Below are 18,501 nucleotides of genomic sequence, written 5' to 3'. Positions count from 1 at the left end.
CTTACAAGTGTGAGATACGTCATTGGCGTGCCTCGACACGTCTATTTATACTAAGAGGATGCAATGTTTAAGCATTGTTGATTAAATGAGCTTTACGAGCTTTTGTAACTGAGTCACATTTGCAGTATATAAGTTCAAGCGGGATTAGGTGAACGTCGTTGATTGAGTGGCAGGTTGGTTGAAATGTAGCGAGGCAAGGGTAGGATTGTTTAGTTAATGGTGGTTGAGGATAGATCTACGGTGTTCTCCGAAACGTTCATGAATGGAGGTTGAGTGTTTGAGGACCAGGAAAGGAAAGCAAGATACATGTTGTTGTTGTTGCTGTTGTTGGGCAAAGGGGAAAAACATACCAGTATGCGAAGTTAGACTAGCATTAGGAACAGAGATGTAGAGTGCTGTAAAGCAAGTGCTATTTCCTTGCACATGCGCACCTGTAGACAAAGCCAACTTGTAAGTCTCCTGATCTTCTCAATGTGAAGCAGGCAAATGTACAACAGAACCTGCAACCTACTAACCGCGACCCACCTCTAGCTAGACATAAAGACCAGAAAGACGAAATACAATCATTTTTACCCAGTAAATTGCAAGCCAACACTAGGGATATTGCTACTGGTAACCCTACAGCGAAGCTTTAGGACACCCAAAACACCATCACTACCCCTAGTAACAGTGATGGCAACATCCCCGAGCTGCCTAATGGTGTCTTGTCCAATAAGAGCGCCCTTAAAGCAACTCCTGAGCCGGCTCCAGGATAACAGAACCATCTTGAAGCTTTATGCACCCTGTCTACGAACCACAACAACTCGAAAACGTACCTCTCTGGACAACATCAAAAATTGTAATCAGTCTTCATGTTATCCTGTGGTACCTCTATGGTTCATGAGTTGGTTGGATTTGCATAATGTAAGGAAGCCCCATTTTCCTTGCTCTGTTTTCTTCTCAAAGTTCTTCCACCTCTGGAAATCCACTTATGCTCATTTCAGTCGTTTTTTAGCGGCAGACCAACATCGGTGAAGGGGGAGGGGGGGGGGGCGATTTGTTGATGTATCACCGTAGCGGTCGAATTTGTAAATCGGCTGAATGTTAGTTCTCAACACTTTGGTACACGATTGTAGGTATTAGAGACTATCTATGATATATTAAGCGGTTTATTCCAAGGAATCTCGTTGTCTGTTTTAAGGTGACCACAGTTATTCCCTTGTGCAATATTATGTGATTTGGAATTTAATTACGCTGTAAATAAATAATATGAAAAGATACCACCTCATCGACAAGCAGTGTGGAACTGGTTGTCACAAGGACCTAATGCCCATGTGATAATAATAATAATAATAATAATAATAATAATAATAATAATTTATTTCTATAGCACTTATTCTTGACTAGTCCACAAGCACTTCACATCAAAATTGCCTTAAAAATTAAAAAGTGTGTTTTCCTAATCAATCTCAACAATAAGCCTTTCTAAAAAGGAACGTCTTCAGGCCTTTTTTAAAGCTACCTACGGAATCGCACATCCTTAGCTCCAGTGGAAGGGCATTCCAAAGCTGGGGGACACATTTAGAAGATGCCCTGAGCCTGAACGATTTTAAATTGTACCATTGTGTCTTCAGAAGTTGCATATTTTCTGATCTAAGGCTACGGCCAGGTATATAAAAGTCTAAAAGTTTCTGAAGATAAACAGGTTCCATACTATTTGCTACTTTATATGTATGCAATAAGATCTTAAATTCTACGCGCTGTTCTACTGACAACCAATGAAGCTCCATTAGTACTGGAGATATGTGATCATTTTTCTTAGACAATGTAACTAGCTTAGCGGCTGAGTTCAGCACGTATTGCAGGCGCTGGATCTTATACTTGGGAGGGCCATACAAAAGTAGTAGTAATGTCTATCCGTAATCAACCAGTACAGTTGCCCCAAAGAGGGATTGCTAGTCAAGTCTATGACGAAAATGTATAGGAAAATATGCCATAGGAACACCATGAACACACCGGTTTGTTTGTTTATTTTTATATACTGACTCATTTATGTCCAAGTTACCATGCCAAACTGAGCAGTAAGCTCTTTTCAAGATTTTTAAGGCATTACCTGGTCTTTATATTGTCTGTTGGTGTGCAAGCCACCAATCAATGGGGGCGTGTAGCGTGAGAATAAGCGAGAGTGCAGTGTTTAAATACTGAGGAGGACCTTTTCTCAGGGGAATGGGAAGAGAGATAGACTAGAGTGAAAACTGCCATGAACCCCTGAGTTAGGAAACCCCCATAAAACATTTCGGCTGCAACAAACAAAACCAGGAGGGAGAGGTCAACTCGTGGGCTTGGCTGTCGGGATGATACGAGCCATCGTGACGTCACTTCATGTGAAGCGCGAGATTTTGCCCAGGTTTTACAGGAAGTGACGTCACGATGGCCAGCATCATCCGGACTTCAGAACATCCGGACAAGCAATCCCATTGCGAAAGCCGAAGTTGACCCCTCCCTCCGGAAAAAACTCACATGGTGAGTGCATTAAAGTTGTTGTGTTGTCTATGGTTAGGGATTTATTTTCCAGCCTATTTAACGCTTTACTAACCCAAACCAACCCATCCTGTTGAAGACAAGAGCAACGAACAATTGCTTTGTTCATAAAACTGATTGTTTTGTCACATAATTATTTGCTGCTGACACCAGTGTGGTCGCATAGGACCCCGTCCAAACTAAACCACATAAATTTGAAAATGACATTCTCTTCTGGTGAATGAGCCAAATGTATTTCCTCCTCGCTATGTACTCTTAATCGTTTTTGTTGTTACACTAAGGGACCGGTCATTATTTATCGCCTGAGGAGGGGGGAGGGGGGGGGGGGGGGGCGGAGGGTTTTGGACTAAACACGATGAAATTTAGCCTATCCCCCCTTTAAATGTTATTTTATTGAAGTGATCCCCCCTCATAACTATATATAACTTTCGTGATCCCCCCCCATGTCTTTGTACCCATATTCACCTTTCGACTTGTATATTTAGTGTTTCAAACGTTCATGTACAGGTAGTATTTCTAACTATGATGTACTTACAGCATAATAAAGCCGTCATCGCGCAGTCTTTTTTTAAAAGTGTCTCTTGATCCGTGTCGTTTTCTAGTCTGGATCCAGACATCTGAATTCAGTTGACATACAAGCAATCTTGCTTAAAACTGCAAAGTGCTTGAAACTGCAAAGTTACTTTTTTTAGAGTGCCAAATAGCAGTCCGCCAAGTCCCTATCAGCAGGTGATATTTAGCGACAATTCGGCCATCTGGAAGGGCTAGGATCGGCCTCTGTTCCTGTCTCCTTTTTTATTTTCATCTATAGTGTAATAGATCAGCCTTTGTAGCTTTGCTCACATTTTTATAATTTTTTTGTTCGTTTTTTTGTTTGTTTTCTTTGTGTTTTCCTTTTTTTTATCCAGTGTTTGCCTGACAGTAAGTTCAGCTATTTGGTCATCTGGTACAAAAGTTAAAACTGGCATACGAACAGTTGACTGTTCATCGAGATCAGCAATGACAAGATCATCTTTGCTATCCTCGTCATCATCTAACTCCGTATCTGATTCTTCACTCTCTTCCTCACTGCTGGACAACTCATTCCCGTTGCCTGGACTTCTCTGTCGATAGTAATGGTAGCGAATTGCCTTTATCTTGTACAGCTTTATACCAACAGTGGTCAGGCCATGTTCCTTAAGGTACAGGTCGAGCTGTCTCACCTTCAGCTTTTCAACTTTGCCATTCTCAATAAGTATGCCCCACTGGTAGTCCTTGTATCATGACAGGACGCAGGCGGGCTCGACTGTAAGTTCCGCAAAGGAATGCTAGTAGAATCTACTAGCATTCCTAACATTCCTCAAATTAAGACTCACCCGGTTTCTTTTCTTTTGGGACTTGCAAGGTGTCGTAATCTGTTTTTATGTCATGGAGGATGTAATTAAATCGAAAACAGACCAGGCAGGGTATAGAAATATGATCGGGACTACATGTCACATCAAGAAGTGCCAAGAAATAAAAACGTGATGTGAAATTAGACTAAATGCAAATGTACAATGTAATTGCGCTACTCGAAATGGCGGACGTGGCCGACTAAAATAGCTCGCAAAGGCGGGCCATTTACTGACGCAGAGATACTCATGAAGAAAGGTTAAGGCAGAAGAGAGGAAGGAAAAAGAGAAGACGTGAGAGGGAAAGAGAGGCAAGAAATGCTGTAACGGGAACCTGCAAATGATTTGATAGTGTAAATATACGGTTTCGATTACGAAACAATCACGCGCATAACAGGACACAGGCGTTCTCTACTGTGAGTAACGTGGTGCAGAATTTACTAGCATTCCTAGATTATTCTATTTTGAGACCACAAAATTGTATGCCGAAAGAATATGATCTAATAATACGTTTTCTGAAATGAAGTGCAACATTTTCCCGGAGTATATCATTGTTCAAGAGGGCAGACATAAATCAAGTGCGCTATTAAATCACCTTGAGACACGGTTAGAAGAAACATAAAAAAAAGACATCGTGAGCTTGGGAGTGAAATCCTGAAAAAAGTGATCGCACGAGTGTTATTGTCAACACAGTACAATGACAAATGCATTAATTATGGCGAATCTTGAAGAATATCCATATTCATGGCACTACCATAGTAAACAGTTGCTCTCTATTAGTTTAAATTTTCTTTAAAGTATGATCATATTTATAAGAAAAAAGTTGAGCCGGGTAAGGGAGTCTTATGTGGACAAAATTATCAGATCCCATGGCATTTGGCGAGCGGTCCTGTTAATGTTGTGACTAGTTGTCTCTACTCACTTATAATCTGCGATACCAGATACACTATTAAAATATAAATTGTCTCGCGATTTTTCGAAGAGGCTAAAAGAACCCGAAAATTGAGTACGATATTTGCACCGGAAAAAAAGTTAACTTTTAGACGAAAGCAAAATGCACACGCACTTTTCCATAGAAGAAACACCAGACTGGCCCCGCAGAACAAGCGTTATTTTTCGTGTATGTCTCGCGGGCGAGCGCAAAACGCGAGACAAAGCGCACTTCAAGTCACGCGCGACAAGAGTTGTGAGACATGTACATGTATATGCTCTTGTTCCATCATATTAACGATGCTATAGTAAACTGTACGAGGAGAAACAACCTTCAGTCTTGTGGAAATAAATTACTTCATTTTATTTTAGAGCGTGTATGTAAGGGGGGGAGGGGGGGGGTATCCACCATTGTGATCGATATCAATTGACCGATGCCTGGCTACACTGGTGACTGCATTGTCACATCATACCATGTAAAATTAAAGGCTGTGTTTCTGTATTAACGTTTTTTTACGTTACACCAGACCGTGTCAGGTGGGTCACCCGCCGTTCTGATGGATAAAAAATTAAAGGCTGAGTTGCTGTATTAGCTTTTCTTACGTTACATCAGACCGTATCAGGTGGGACACCCGCCGTTCTGATGGATAAAAAATTAAAGGCTGAGTTGCTGTATTTGCGTTTTTTACGCTTCATCAGACCGTATCAGGTGGGACACCCGCCGTTCTGATGGATAAAAAATTAAAGGCTGAATTGCTGTATTAGCGTTTTTTACGTTACATTAGACCGTATCAGGTGGGACACCCGCCGTTCTGATGGATAAAAAATTAAAGACTGAATTGCTGTATTAGCGTTTTTTACGTTACATCAGACCGTATCAGGTGGGACACCCGCCGTTCTGATGGATAAAAAATTAAAGGCTGAGTTGCTGTATTAGCGTTATTTGTTTTGTTACACGAGACCATGACACCGATATCAACCACGACATTGGCTGTGCATTTTTTTTTTTGCATTTAATTATTTTTACGAGTTTGCTTCATAGTCACTTCCTTCATTACTTCACCAGTTATATAGTTGCGTGTTTTTTATTGCTTTTTTGTAAAATACTGACCTCACTGATAAAAGTGTTTTATATAGTCCCCTCATTATGGTTTTGTCTGGTGCGAAAATACATCTACAATTTGGACATTTCGAGCACAAAGTGAATTTGCCGTGCCCCCTGCTCTGAAAGTGAGTATGGATTGTTCCATTTCATTGTAAGTTCAGGAGTATAAATTTTAAGGGCCGCTCTGCTACACTATGAATGTTATGGCGCCTACCCCCGGAACAATAACCCGGATGATGCACAAGGCAAGATCATGTTGGTCGTGTTTATGTTAAGCGTGAATATTCAAAATTGTGGTTGTCTAGGCAAATGCTCTTCTGTGATAACTTACGTCTTCTTGACTAAACGAGACTTACCTTGGTTCTGTCCCTTGTATTTCTTTTGTTTCAATGCCTACCATTTCGCATAATTAACACGCGCCAATTCCAAAGCAGAAGAATACGTCTCTCAGGTTTTGTCTTCGCATCTGCCCGGCTTCGCTTTCATTAGCGGCTCTTAGCAATCGCTTCCTTTTATTTCTTGCTTTGCGCATCTTCCCTTTTTTTTTTTCTCTAATGAACTTCCACGCGACTTTCGTGGCATGATCGATCACAATTTCGGAAGGGCGCGCTTCCTTCTCGTTCCCGCTAAACAGTGCCGTAATATAATTACGCGATCGCATTTCAAGATGCTTGTATATGTGCCTGCGTTTCCACACAGTGATAGTTATTATCCAAATTTGAAAAGCCAGCGGCTTATCGCAAAACAATAGAAACATTAGCTGGGAATGTTGTGTTCCGGAAGCGAATGTACAACTAGTAGATCTAAAGGCCCGGTCAAAAAGGATGGCGATTAGTTTCCGAGCTTTGTGCACAGGACGCATCGTACTAAATTCAGGCTAATATTTTTTTCACAATACAACTGCAGCAAAATTCGCGCAAATCGATCTTGTTGATTCATTACAAAACAAAGTACGTGGCCAAGCAAAGCGTCATACAATCTTGGTATTTTGCCGACGCGTCCCTTTTATATAATTAAAGGTATATACAGATTTTTTGATCGGTATGATCAACAATTGCTTGGTACCTCTCATTAGACAGTACGTACATAAACACTGGCAGGCCACAGACTTATTTAATTCGAATTTATCTCGTCTTGAGGAGTAATGCGGTAATTTTGTATCGAGTTACGATACACTGTCCAGATCGCAAAGAAAGAAGTGAGAATAACATGAGCCGTCGGTTCATTCTCTGTCATATTAAATGAGATTACAGACGCCTCAAGGAACCACAAAGATTAATTCTCTGCGTGACGTCGTACTTACAGTAGACTTCCACTGCGTCCTCTCATGATTAGTTCCTCTTCTAATTTTTTTTTCTCCTTAGCCTCTCTTGTTCTAATATCCTTCCTGATGTTGATATCATTTAGATGGCCTAGGTATTCAATGACATGCTTTTCCTCGACACTATAGGTTGCACAGAAAGCAGCGATGGTATTTGGATTGCCCGCAGAGATGGCGTTTTGTTCGTACAAATCCTCCAGACATTTCCTCGGTTGATAATCGCCTGGAGCACGACCTGTTGTCGGCGTTTCGTACACATCCATAAAGTGCCCGGGATTTTGCTTGTCTGGCAAAGGCTGAGGGATTCTTTCTGTTACTGGTCCCACCCATCTGTTGTTGGTACACCAGGAACAGAGTGTGGAGCTTGCATCGCTTTGCTTATTGCAGGCATCCCGACAAAATTCAAAAAAGAGCTCCCCTCGGACGTAGTGGTCCTCAATAAAACTCTCTATTTTACTAAGATATGCCGCACCGGGTATTTCGGCCTTACTGTTTTCTGAAGCATTTCGGTACGTATTTAACTCAGAAGCATTAAAAAAGAATAACTCTTCGGGAGACTCACTCACTCTACTACTGATGTCGTCTATCCTTTCGGCGACCTGCTTGCGAACGTGCCAAGCATTCTTTCCATACGCTCTTTTTCGTACTGTTCGTAGGAATGGAGAGACATGGCTTTGATTTCGTCTTCAAAGAGATCTTCGAATCGACGGTACTTCTCCCATTCCAGCGTTGCACCGTCAACAAGAGCGTCTGAAATGGCCGAGTTTGTGCGCTCGGCCTCGCCTTGCCCGCGGTCACCTCTCGAGCAATGGCATCGTACTCGATAATCCGAGTTGTGGATTCGCGCCAACTTAGCGTCGCGAAAGCGAACTTCATAGTTAGAAACGTCAACGCCAGGTCCGGCATCTGTCAAATCTGCCCATCTTGGCTTCACGGGTGGCAAGCAGAGATCACTAATTATTTCGAGACCCTGTTTGCAAGGACGGCTCACTTTCAAAACAGATTGAACTCTAGATTCTGCGGTGTCAACTGGAGCATCTCTGTTTGCTACCTCGTCAATAGCATTTAAAATGTCTTTTATGGTCGGAATCACACGACAGGCAATCAGGGACTTATTGTGCTCAGACATTTCTGTTACCTCTGACAACTGCAGCATTTTTTCCAGCCTTAGTTTTAGATGACCTGCTCTTTGCTTTTCATTGGCGTAAAACTTACAGTTATGCTCTTCGGTAATTTTGTTTAAGTCGTCCGACTCTGTTATGTCATAGTACAAAAATAGGTCATCGTGCAATCTAGCGCAGCATTTGCGAAATTCAAGAAAATATTCAGTGTTTGTTTCTGTCTTTTCAACTTCAAAAGCTGCTGGATCCTCGTGTCGTAAGCGAATTGTTTCGCTTGCCCAGACACTCCCTGAAGATCCAACTATTGCCTTCGGCCGAACGATCACGTGGTGCCGATCATCCTCAGTTACAAGCTTCTCATCATTGTCGGCCATGACGCTAGACTTAGTGAAAATACGATGTGATCCGGGAGTCACATAGACCATCTTTTCCGGCCAATTATACTTTGGCAACTTTCTCTCTTTTTCTTCATCTGTAAGTGTCAAGATCCTTAGATTTCGTGCTCTCTCAAAACCCTCCGAAGTCCCAGGTCGGAGGTAAGCTTTGTCGTCCATGCTTCTAATAAAGCAAAACTTTGTTCTCTCAGCATTTCTAGCACTCCAAAATCGCTTCTTTATGTTCTTAACGTGGGCTCTTTGGTAATGAGTGTTTTCATTACTCTTTTCCTCGCCTTTGGGTGATTTTTTCCAGCAGAAAAGACCCTTTCCAGCATGTCGCTTCGCTTGCACGCTTCTTTTGTTTCGCTGTCTCGCCCTGTTGTACACTGTCGTAGCTGAACGTATTAACTTCTTCCCACGCTGTGCAAGCCGATAGTTGGCTATGGTAAGCAGGTTCTTCTTCTTCACTCTCTGGCCGGTGTACAGAACTGTATCGTGCCGTCTGCCGTGATAGCTTGCTTTGTCTTCTATTGCCTTTGCTATAAAATCTTCATCATCCCCGTCTAGCCTCAACTTAGGGCCTTGGCTAGACAGCTTTCTTCTCTTAAGCCTGTTGCTCTCGATGAGACTGGAAGCTTGGCGCTTTAGCATTTGACGTTTCCTCTGACAGCAGGTGTCAGTAGGCTCGCAGGAGAGTAGGTTATGTACGTCTTGGACTTTTTCTTTGAGCTCTTGGATATCACTAAGTATTTCTTCGGCAGTGTTGGTAGACCACACATGTCTTTTCTTCTCATAAAGGCGTTCTTTCTCGCTTATTTTCTTCTTGAGAATTTCCTTCTTAGAGGTTAAGCGCAACATTACTAGATCAACTGCTGCCTCATCAGCATTTTTAACCTCTTCAGCTACAAATTTAACTCTTTCAGTCATAGAGGGAAGGTTATCAGGATCAAAACCAAGGCCTTGCATTTCGTCCCTGGAGTATATTGACTGTAATACGACTCTAAGGCATACTTTGTCCCACTCGGAGTCCATAGTAGACACAATGCCCTGAAGGGTCTCCTTGTCGAGTACCAGTGCACCATCACTGATTTTACTGTTGTCGTTAATTAAAAACATGCAGCAATAATGGCTCTAAGTCTACATTTTCTGGACGAAGGGCAACATATTCTGATCTCTCGCTTATTCGAATAATATTTATTCTCAGTCCATGTTTCTCATGTAACAAAGCCTCGCGAAAGACACCTCTTTGATATTTTGTAGGTACCCCAGAGTGATGAGGTTGGAATGCAAGGAAGTACTCAAGTGCTTCATTAAAAGGCATCGAAGACTTTGTCCTTAAAATCCCACTGAAATCTTTTACTGGAAGAAGAAGTTGGTCTAAAACATACAGTAAACCTTGCAACCTGTTCTTGCTCCGTTCAGAACTTGCTCTTAATAGTTCATTCTCGATTATGCTTTTATTCTGCTCCAAGGGGCATAGTTGTAGAGAATTTACGATCTCGATTTTCTTCTTTCCCTACAGTTGGTCAAAGCGGAATCTGAGAAACGAGCTGCTCATTGATTTCCCTTTAAATCAGAACCCCCCTCTCGAATATTATTAGCGAACCTTTCTAATTGGTTTCATTTTACGATTTCCTCTTTTCCCTTCCAAATATTAAGCAAGCCTCTCTGCCTACAACGCTTTATTTTTCATTGAGTCGGTTGGCAGTCTTGATGGTGTTAACGGACTAGCGAAATGGCAGTTACGAATGATGTCAGAAAAGCCATGGTTTATACAAGCAGAACGCGCGTTTGGATTGATCGAACATCAGTGCACGTGTCTACAACATATAAACATTTCATACGATACATCCAGGCGGTGTGCGTCACGAGTTTCAATTCCTCATGGATTAACTTGTCGAGCAGCTCATTTTTCCCTTTGTCTAGACGGAGTGAACATCTCCCGCGTTTGCGGTATTTAGCCTGAATTTAAATCTAGTGCCCTTTCTTTGGTAAAGTTATCAAAGATAAAGTCTACAAACGCAAAAAGACTTTGTAAAGGCCGGTCTTTCTCTTTCGCAGACACTTTTCCGATTTGAATCGAAACATGCAAATGCAACCGTTAATAAACAAAACAGCCGTAAAGATCAAATTTTCACACGGGTCAAATGCCGCTAGACCATAAATCACGCATGCACCTTTCCACGTGTTCTACAGACCAAACTCTGCAAACGCCAAAACAAAAAATGTCACTCTGAACGTCAAAATCCTTGAAAGTTTGAATTTCTGGTATTTCCTCTTCGTTCACTTTACCTCTCGTTGGGACCTCGTCTCGTGTTACTTGAATCACCCCCAACTTGTAACTCTACGTCGTCTTTCACGTCTAGCGAGGTAGACTGGTCTGCCATACCCTCTGTCCTTATTGTCAAACCGCGATCAAAATTACATGTATACGAGTATGGTTAAAGCACTTGAACGAATACAACAACTACAACGAACTTGCTATATGCCAATGAACAGTAAACTCTGCCTGGACACCGGACTCCAATCCGCAATCCTTTTACTACATATTAACTTATTAAGTTACAAATTATCACAAATTAAGTTATAAATTATCACACGTGAAGTGTAATCAAATTGCCATTTTTATAATAGACACGAATCAGTCAAACAATTGTGCTCTCTCGTGTGTAAAACGTCGTGTTCACGGACAGACTTACGGCCAAATTGCTGCTACTTCGATACTCTGATAAGAATTATGGATAAGGGAATCGAATATGTTTTAAACAGGGCTGACCTGAATAATCACGCTGAAAGTTTCAAGCAGTTAGGTGTTACAAAGGTCAAGCATTTCGTGGATTTTGATGACGCAAATCTTGAGAAAGACATTGGATTAACTGAGATAGAAATTCGCCGTCTCGAGCGCGTCTTCGGTGAAGTACGGAGCGAAACGAGCAAGGAAGATTCCTGTGCTGAAGGTAATTTGAATAGATCAATGTGAATTTGATGCTTGAATGCCATGTTATGATTATTTTATGCTTACGCTCAGTTCACTTAAAGCGCAGCAGTCATTTTGCTGCCTTATCTCACACTATACCCGGCGGTTTTTATCGAAAATGTATTTCGGAGAGAGAGAGAGAGAGAGAGAGAGAGAGAGAGAGAGAGAGAGAGAGAGAGAGAGAGAGAGAGAGAGAGAGAGAGAGAGAGAGAGAGAGAGAGAGAGAGAGAGAGAGAGAGAGAGAGAGAGAGAGAGAGAGAGAGAGAGAGAGAGAGAGAGAGAGAGAGAGAGAGAGAGAGAGAGAGAGAGAGAGAGAGAGAGAGAGAGAGAGAGAGAGAGAGAGAGAGAGAGAGAGAGAGAGAGAGAAACAAGCAAATGCATTTAAATTATAACAAATTTTACCATGGCCGTCGTAATTGCGTTTCTGTCAAGCCTATGAATACATATTTGTTTGAATAACAATTTGGTGTTATTGACCTGTAGGTGATACGCCCCCTGTTGCTCCCAAGAAACGAAAGATGGCAATTTAGTCATTCGGCCGATCTGGGCAGCTTCAAGTTTTAAGAAATGAATCGGCAGCATCAGATGTAGAGCCCTGGCAAAAATATCTTCTGCCAAACGCACACTCCAAGAAACTGAGGTTTTTTAACAGCATTGTCCAACAAATTTACGAGTCTGCGTTTCGTCACAAGCAATCTGGGTTCAGGAACTACCTGCTTGAACAACAGCAAACGCGATGGGCGCTAAATAACAAGATAGAAGAGCTGTCAAACAAAGCGAACAATTTACTGAAGAATGAGAGATATGGAGTGGGCCAAAACATTAAAAAGTTCATTTCAGGCACAAACAGCTGCAACAGCAGTGACGTTGCAAAGTGCGAGTCTTGCTTGAGCACTGTAAATGACACTTTGAACAGTGCGTCTGATTTACGGTCATTGATTGATAGCAAACGTAAGGAGCTGTTTTCAGAGGACCACACTCTAAAGGCATTTGCAGGCGATGAGTTGGTCTATTTAGAAGAAGCACATAGGCGAATCACTACACTGCACGAGGAACTTCAGTCCGCATCCAACAAGTTGACAACAGCGCATATTAACCTGTCAAAGAAGTTTCCTTTGTGCGCGAGAAAATCAACAATGTCAAGAAGAAAGAAGGAAAATAAGAGGAAGGTCCGAAAAACCAAGGACAAGCGACCCAAGCAGAGGGCACGTCATCTCTTAGGAAGCTTGACCTCAATCGAGGTCGCGGGGCAAATTTTCGGTTCAATCGAAGAGAATGATAGAGTTACTTCTGTAGATAGCATCAATGCTGACTTTGCTAAGAAACTAACAAGGCGTTTGCATCTAGACCCTTTGCCGCTATGGCTACTAGAAAAGGGTATTTTTAGCACGACCCTAGCAAAAAATCTAAAGCAAGTAGCGGCCATTTTAAGGGCACAAAGTTCAGGGTCAACCTGCCGAAGGGGACTAAATGTTGCTGTTGAATCGGATGACGAGGCTCAAGAGGCAAATGAAGTTGTTGAATGGGATGATGAGGCTCAAGATGAGGCAGATGAAGCAGTTGAATCGAATTTAGCATAGAGCTGATACAGGACGCCCATTCCTGGAGAGGCGATAAATGGTTTATGTTTAAGCAAACACGCTTTTTACAATGTTTCAGTTATCAGAAGTTTATATAGTTCACAATTTAGAATTCACCTGTCATGTTTAAAGATGATTAGTATAATTACTCAGGTGATTATAGAGATTCTGTTGATCTGATTGGTCGAGGATTGCGTCATATCCTGCTATAATCACCTCGCGCGAGGTGAATATAGCGGGAGCACTACCTTTCAAAATGGCCGCTTAGCTATTTGTTGACATTTCTGAAAAAGAAGTAAATAGGATGAACGAAAATGCAATTCCGAAAGGCACTAAAGATGCAGCTAAGTTCGAGGTGATACTTTTCGAAGGCAAGAGATGAAAATTTTGCTTATTGTAATAAAAAACCTTTGTAAATTGCATGTTGTCGATCTCGATGACTTAAAATAAAGACAACAAATTAAGTTAAATTCGAGCAAGATTTTCTTTATTAACAGAATGATTTCACAAACAAAACGAGTTTAAGACAGAATTTGAAAGCATTGAAGTAAACAAGATGAATAAATGTCTCTGTAAGTTTTACGTTTCAGTGACGAGAAAAGAAAACAGTTTTTATAATCTGAAAAGTGTTGTTATCGGTTCGAGCGGCTCTCGACCACCATCTAAAGTCACCGCCTCACAACAAAATATTTTCATCTGCGACAACCGTGTACTTGTTTAGTGAAGCCAATAAATGACTTAATTCCTACCTGAAGTAGTTTATCTCCGAGGGCAATTTATAAACGTCCGTTAACTGGCGAAGCCATCATGTCAACAAGAAATTGTGCAATAAAATGCTATCGCTAACACTTGTGATCCCGGCTCGAGTTTTACACCAAACAGCCTGGTTCATCTCCATCTATTTTGGTAAACGGGTCGGAGAAACCCAACATTCATTCACAGAAGTCAGTGCTTCGTCTCAATGAAGCGGCAGTTAAAGAATACTGTCATTCTGCTTGAGGCCGAGTGCAGTTTATCGATTGCGCATGTGATTTCGATTGAGCATGTGATCGGCAGACTGCGTGTCTCTGTTCATTGACGCGTGAAGATTTGAAACAAACAAACAAAATCGACATTTTTCGGACGGTACTTGTTTTTCTCTGATAATCACCTGAGTAATTATACTAAAACAATTATTCGCCTCAGGCTCAGTAAATATTGGTGAATATTCCCCTCGACTTCGTCTCGGGGAATATTCGCCAATATTTACTTCGCCTTCGGCGAATAATTGTTAAATATTAGCTAAGTCATGAGCACGTTATAAAAGGAAAAATATAGAAGCGTTAAAACAAAGCTTTCTCGATATAAATTGAAATGCACACATTCACCAGTGTGACAGACTTCCGTTTTTTAAAAAAAGTTGTATTAGAACAAATTGAGATTGCAAATGCTATCATCTCCCAGCAGAATGGGCACATTTATGTTGTATGCTTTCAAACTTGCATTGTTCAAGCAGATTTGAGTGGTCCCCCCTCTGAATCCTTCCAAAATTTTCAGTGATCCCCCTTTTGGGCTCTCAGTTACGACTGATCCCCCCCCCCCCTCTGTTCTCCTAAAAATTAAGTGATCCCCCCAAAATCCTCTAGCCCCCTCCCCCCCCTCCCCCAGGCGATTAATAATGACCAGTCCCTAAAGTACTTCTTTGCTTCAAGAAATGCTAAATACACAGTGGAACATCCACACGCTGCCACTGCGCGTCTGCATTTTCAGAGCTCAATGAAGAGCTGGAATTTTTAAAATTATCCACTTTAGTTCCCTATACAGAGGGTTTCTTTTTAAAGATCCCGCGAGAGGAAAACAACATCTTCAGCTGAACAGAAGGTTTGTGACATCTGAGAAACATCCGTTTTCGAATTTATCCTTGTTAGTGTGGACAATGGCAACAACAAATTACCTTGTAATTTACCACTCTTTGACTCGAAAGATCTGCTTTGCTTCCTACCAGTGCTACAACAATATCTGCATTGGTCTTTGTCTTAAGATCTTCGACGTAAGACTTTGCTGTACCAAGTGTATCTTGTGTTATGTCATACATAACAATTGCGACATCTGCGATGTACTGTTCTCCCAAAGACCAAAACCGTCCATGACCAGGAATATCCACAAACTGAAGCTTTAGTAGTTCACCATCCATAGGTACTCTTTTCGTGCTAAAGCCAACTTAAGATAGAAGAAAACCTTGTGACTGTGAAGAGTGATTTATATTTGCATAGATTTTTTTTTCTAGACAGACCGATAAATAATAGCAAACTCCTCACCTGATAGATTGAGTAAATATGGGTTCCATGAACCATAGACAAGTCTGTGAACCAAACATGACTTGCCTGGAGAATGAGAACCTGTTTTACAAAAAAAATAAGAACACTATAAGCATGACCCTTAATTGCTCCGAAAATACAAGGAAGTGAAACACTGAGTTCATAAAACCTAAAAAACGTACGATTTAGACTCCTTGTTGCCATCTCCTGTTGCTTAACAAGCGCATTACACTAATTACACTCATTAAGTGGTGTATTACATGCACGTCTGTGCTGTATTATTAAAAACTGGATCATTGTGTAATGCAATTCCAGGGATTTGACTGATTAGCGGCCATGGTATATTAGTCATTACACCATTCCAGAGGAATAGAGGCCATTAAAGTGTCTTCTGGTTGTTCTTCCAAGGCGAAATCAGCAAGATCTAACTACTAATATTTTCTTGGTTGCTGTAAATGAAACAATTATACCACTCGCACTTGCATATCCAACTTGTATATCGGCGCGTATATCCAACACACACAAAATTTTAATGCGAGTAAAATGTTTATGTCTCTTTTCAAATTTTCTGTCCAGTAAATTCTGTCCACGAGGTTCAACAGAGGTGTGTTCAAGTACAATCCACGCCCCCAACCATGAAATAAATAAATAGATAAATCACTTAATTAAAGTGTAACCAAAAGTGGGTCCTCATTGAGTATACACATTGTTGATGACCAACAGCTCCAAAATTTTTAAGGGTTTAGAAAACGTATTTGCATATATGCACTGAGTGACACTTTTTTTCTTTGTGGAATGTAAATGACTTCTGAATTTTATCTTCCTAACAACTGACTACTAAACTCACCGACAACTACCACCTTAAAGTAGGCCATACTACTTCAAGTTTGTTCTGACGTTTCACTGATCCTGAGTAGCCGTTGAAAGTCACTAAAGGATAAATAACATTCTTTCTCGACAAAATGCAACAGTAGATGATGCATCATCTAACGGCAGGTCTATTTCTGGGGTGAGGGGTGGGGGGTAGGGGTGAGGGGTGGAGGTTGAGGGGTGAGGGGTGGGGGTGGGGGTGAGGGGTGAGGGGTGGGGGGTGAGGGGTGAGGGGTGAGCCAATTGTTCGAAACGAATTCTAGTCTGAAATGTCAGCCGTCTCTTCTCCCTAACCCACAGGGGGTTAGGGGGAGGAGACAGCTGACATTTCAGACTATAACAATTCAAGATTCAAGACTGTAGTTTCTTTCCCCTATTTTACTGAGATCTGAGACGCATCTAATACCTGACATTCACTAATGGAGTGTATTGTAACGTGGTACATGTGACACTGATAAGTTTCCTGAGAACTATAATTTTTACATTATTGCTAATTTATTTGAATTTAATTCACACACTATCTTAGGTGCTAAAACAAAATGGGTTCCATAGCAGCCCAAAAACCCCTTTCACTTTGTCATACTGTCTCCATATAGAACAGTTTATAAAAAGCCGCAAAACCGCAAACACGGCAAAAAAATGTATCCTACTGGAGGCATGTGGTGGGAAAATTCTGCACTCACTCGCCTGGTAACTGGCGCGTTTAGTTCTCAACATGTCATCGTACGAGGTAAGTCCTTAATCACTGTTTGACAGATGATGTTGGTATTACCATTGCGCAGTTGATATTACTGTGAATTGCATAATGTAAGACTTCCTGTCAACATAGGCAAGCTAATGGTCTTATGTATTTGTAATTATATCATGACAATAGCGACATTTAGTAGTATTGACGCTTGCTCCACTTAGTATCATTGACAAACCAGCCTAACAACCGGTTTTTCGAAGGCCATATGGTAAATGATTAACCAGGGAAAGTTAATCTAGTTTATTTGTATATATAAAGTTACAGTTTTGTTACAGTTTGAAGAATCAAAACCAATATGACGTCAGTTATATCATTTAGTCGATCCAAGATCCAAGATCCAAGATCTTACGAGTCTCAAACAAAAAAGCAATACAATAAACGATAGCCACAGTTTGGATTACTTTTATGTGTGTGTCGAACTCAATAATGTTAAGGTGGATCGCAGATCCCCACAGCTCGCGCCATGAACAAATTAAACGTACCCTCACCCCCGAACTCGTGATTTCATGCTTTTCTGCAGTGAGATTGCAGGATGTTCGTTTGTCACGTATATGAGAGTCTAGATCCACGTCTGTTAAACTCACCCCCCCACCCCACCCCTCACCCCTCACCCCTCACCCCTCACCCCCCACCCCTCACCCCTCACCCCCCACCCCCCACCCTTCACCCCCGGAATAGACCTGCCGATCATCTAAACATACAAATATGAAAATAAAAGAATAAGAATAAAACATGTAGGATACATTAAGAAATTATTCCAATTCTCACAAAAATTGTCTTCCTCTTTTAAAGTAAATGACTCTTTTTGGAGTTATAACAACTCCAATACAAATGAACTCCACCATTGGGTCAATTAACTTAACTCAGATAAGGAACTTAACCGCACTTAATGGAAAAATTTTTAGTAATTCTGAATTCAAAATAACTTCATCCCAACCTGAGTGACTTCTATTCAAATCCACCAAAAGCCTTGACCTGACAATTTATTTCTCACGAAAATAGATACAATGGAAATGTATAATTATTCATTATAAGGGTATTCTTTAATTTGCCATAAAAAATGGCAGATTAAAGCCGCACCTCCCCCTCATTTTGCTCAAAGTTAAGGTGTGGCTTATCTAACAGAATATAAAGAAAAAATTCTATTAATTTCTCAAATTAAATCCCTCCCTTGAACCGAAATGAGGAGACCGTTTTAGCTATTCAATGATGATAATGGAGCTACTATTTATATTTAAAGATAATTTGTAGAGGGGAATAAATTCTTAATTAAGCACGATTTCAA

At 41.1% G+C, this 18,501-nt stretch overlaps 1 protein-coding gene across 1 annotated transcript in view; it reads right to left on the bottom strand.

The window, feature by feature from the left end:
* Positions 1-18,501, bottom strand: part of LOC146481036 (uncharacterized) — a 175,559-nt gene that overhangs the window by 32,568 nt on the left and 124,490 nt on the right. The gene's annotated exons all lie outside the window — the stretch shown is intronic.

This window comes from Pavona decussata, unplaced genomic scaffold (genome assembly GCF_977016875.1).
Source record: "Pavona decussata unplaced genomic scaffold, jaPavDecu1.1 SCAFFOLD_51, whole genome shotgun sequence".
Classification (NCBI taxonomy): Eukaryota; Metazoa; Cnidaria; class Anthozoa; order Scleractinia; family Agariciidae; genus Pavona; species Pavona decussata.
Note: the sequence above shows the minus strand (reverse complement) of the source record. Positions and strands in the feature narration are given on the sequence as shown.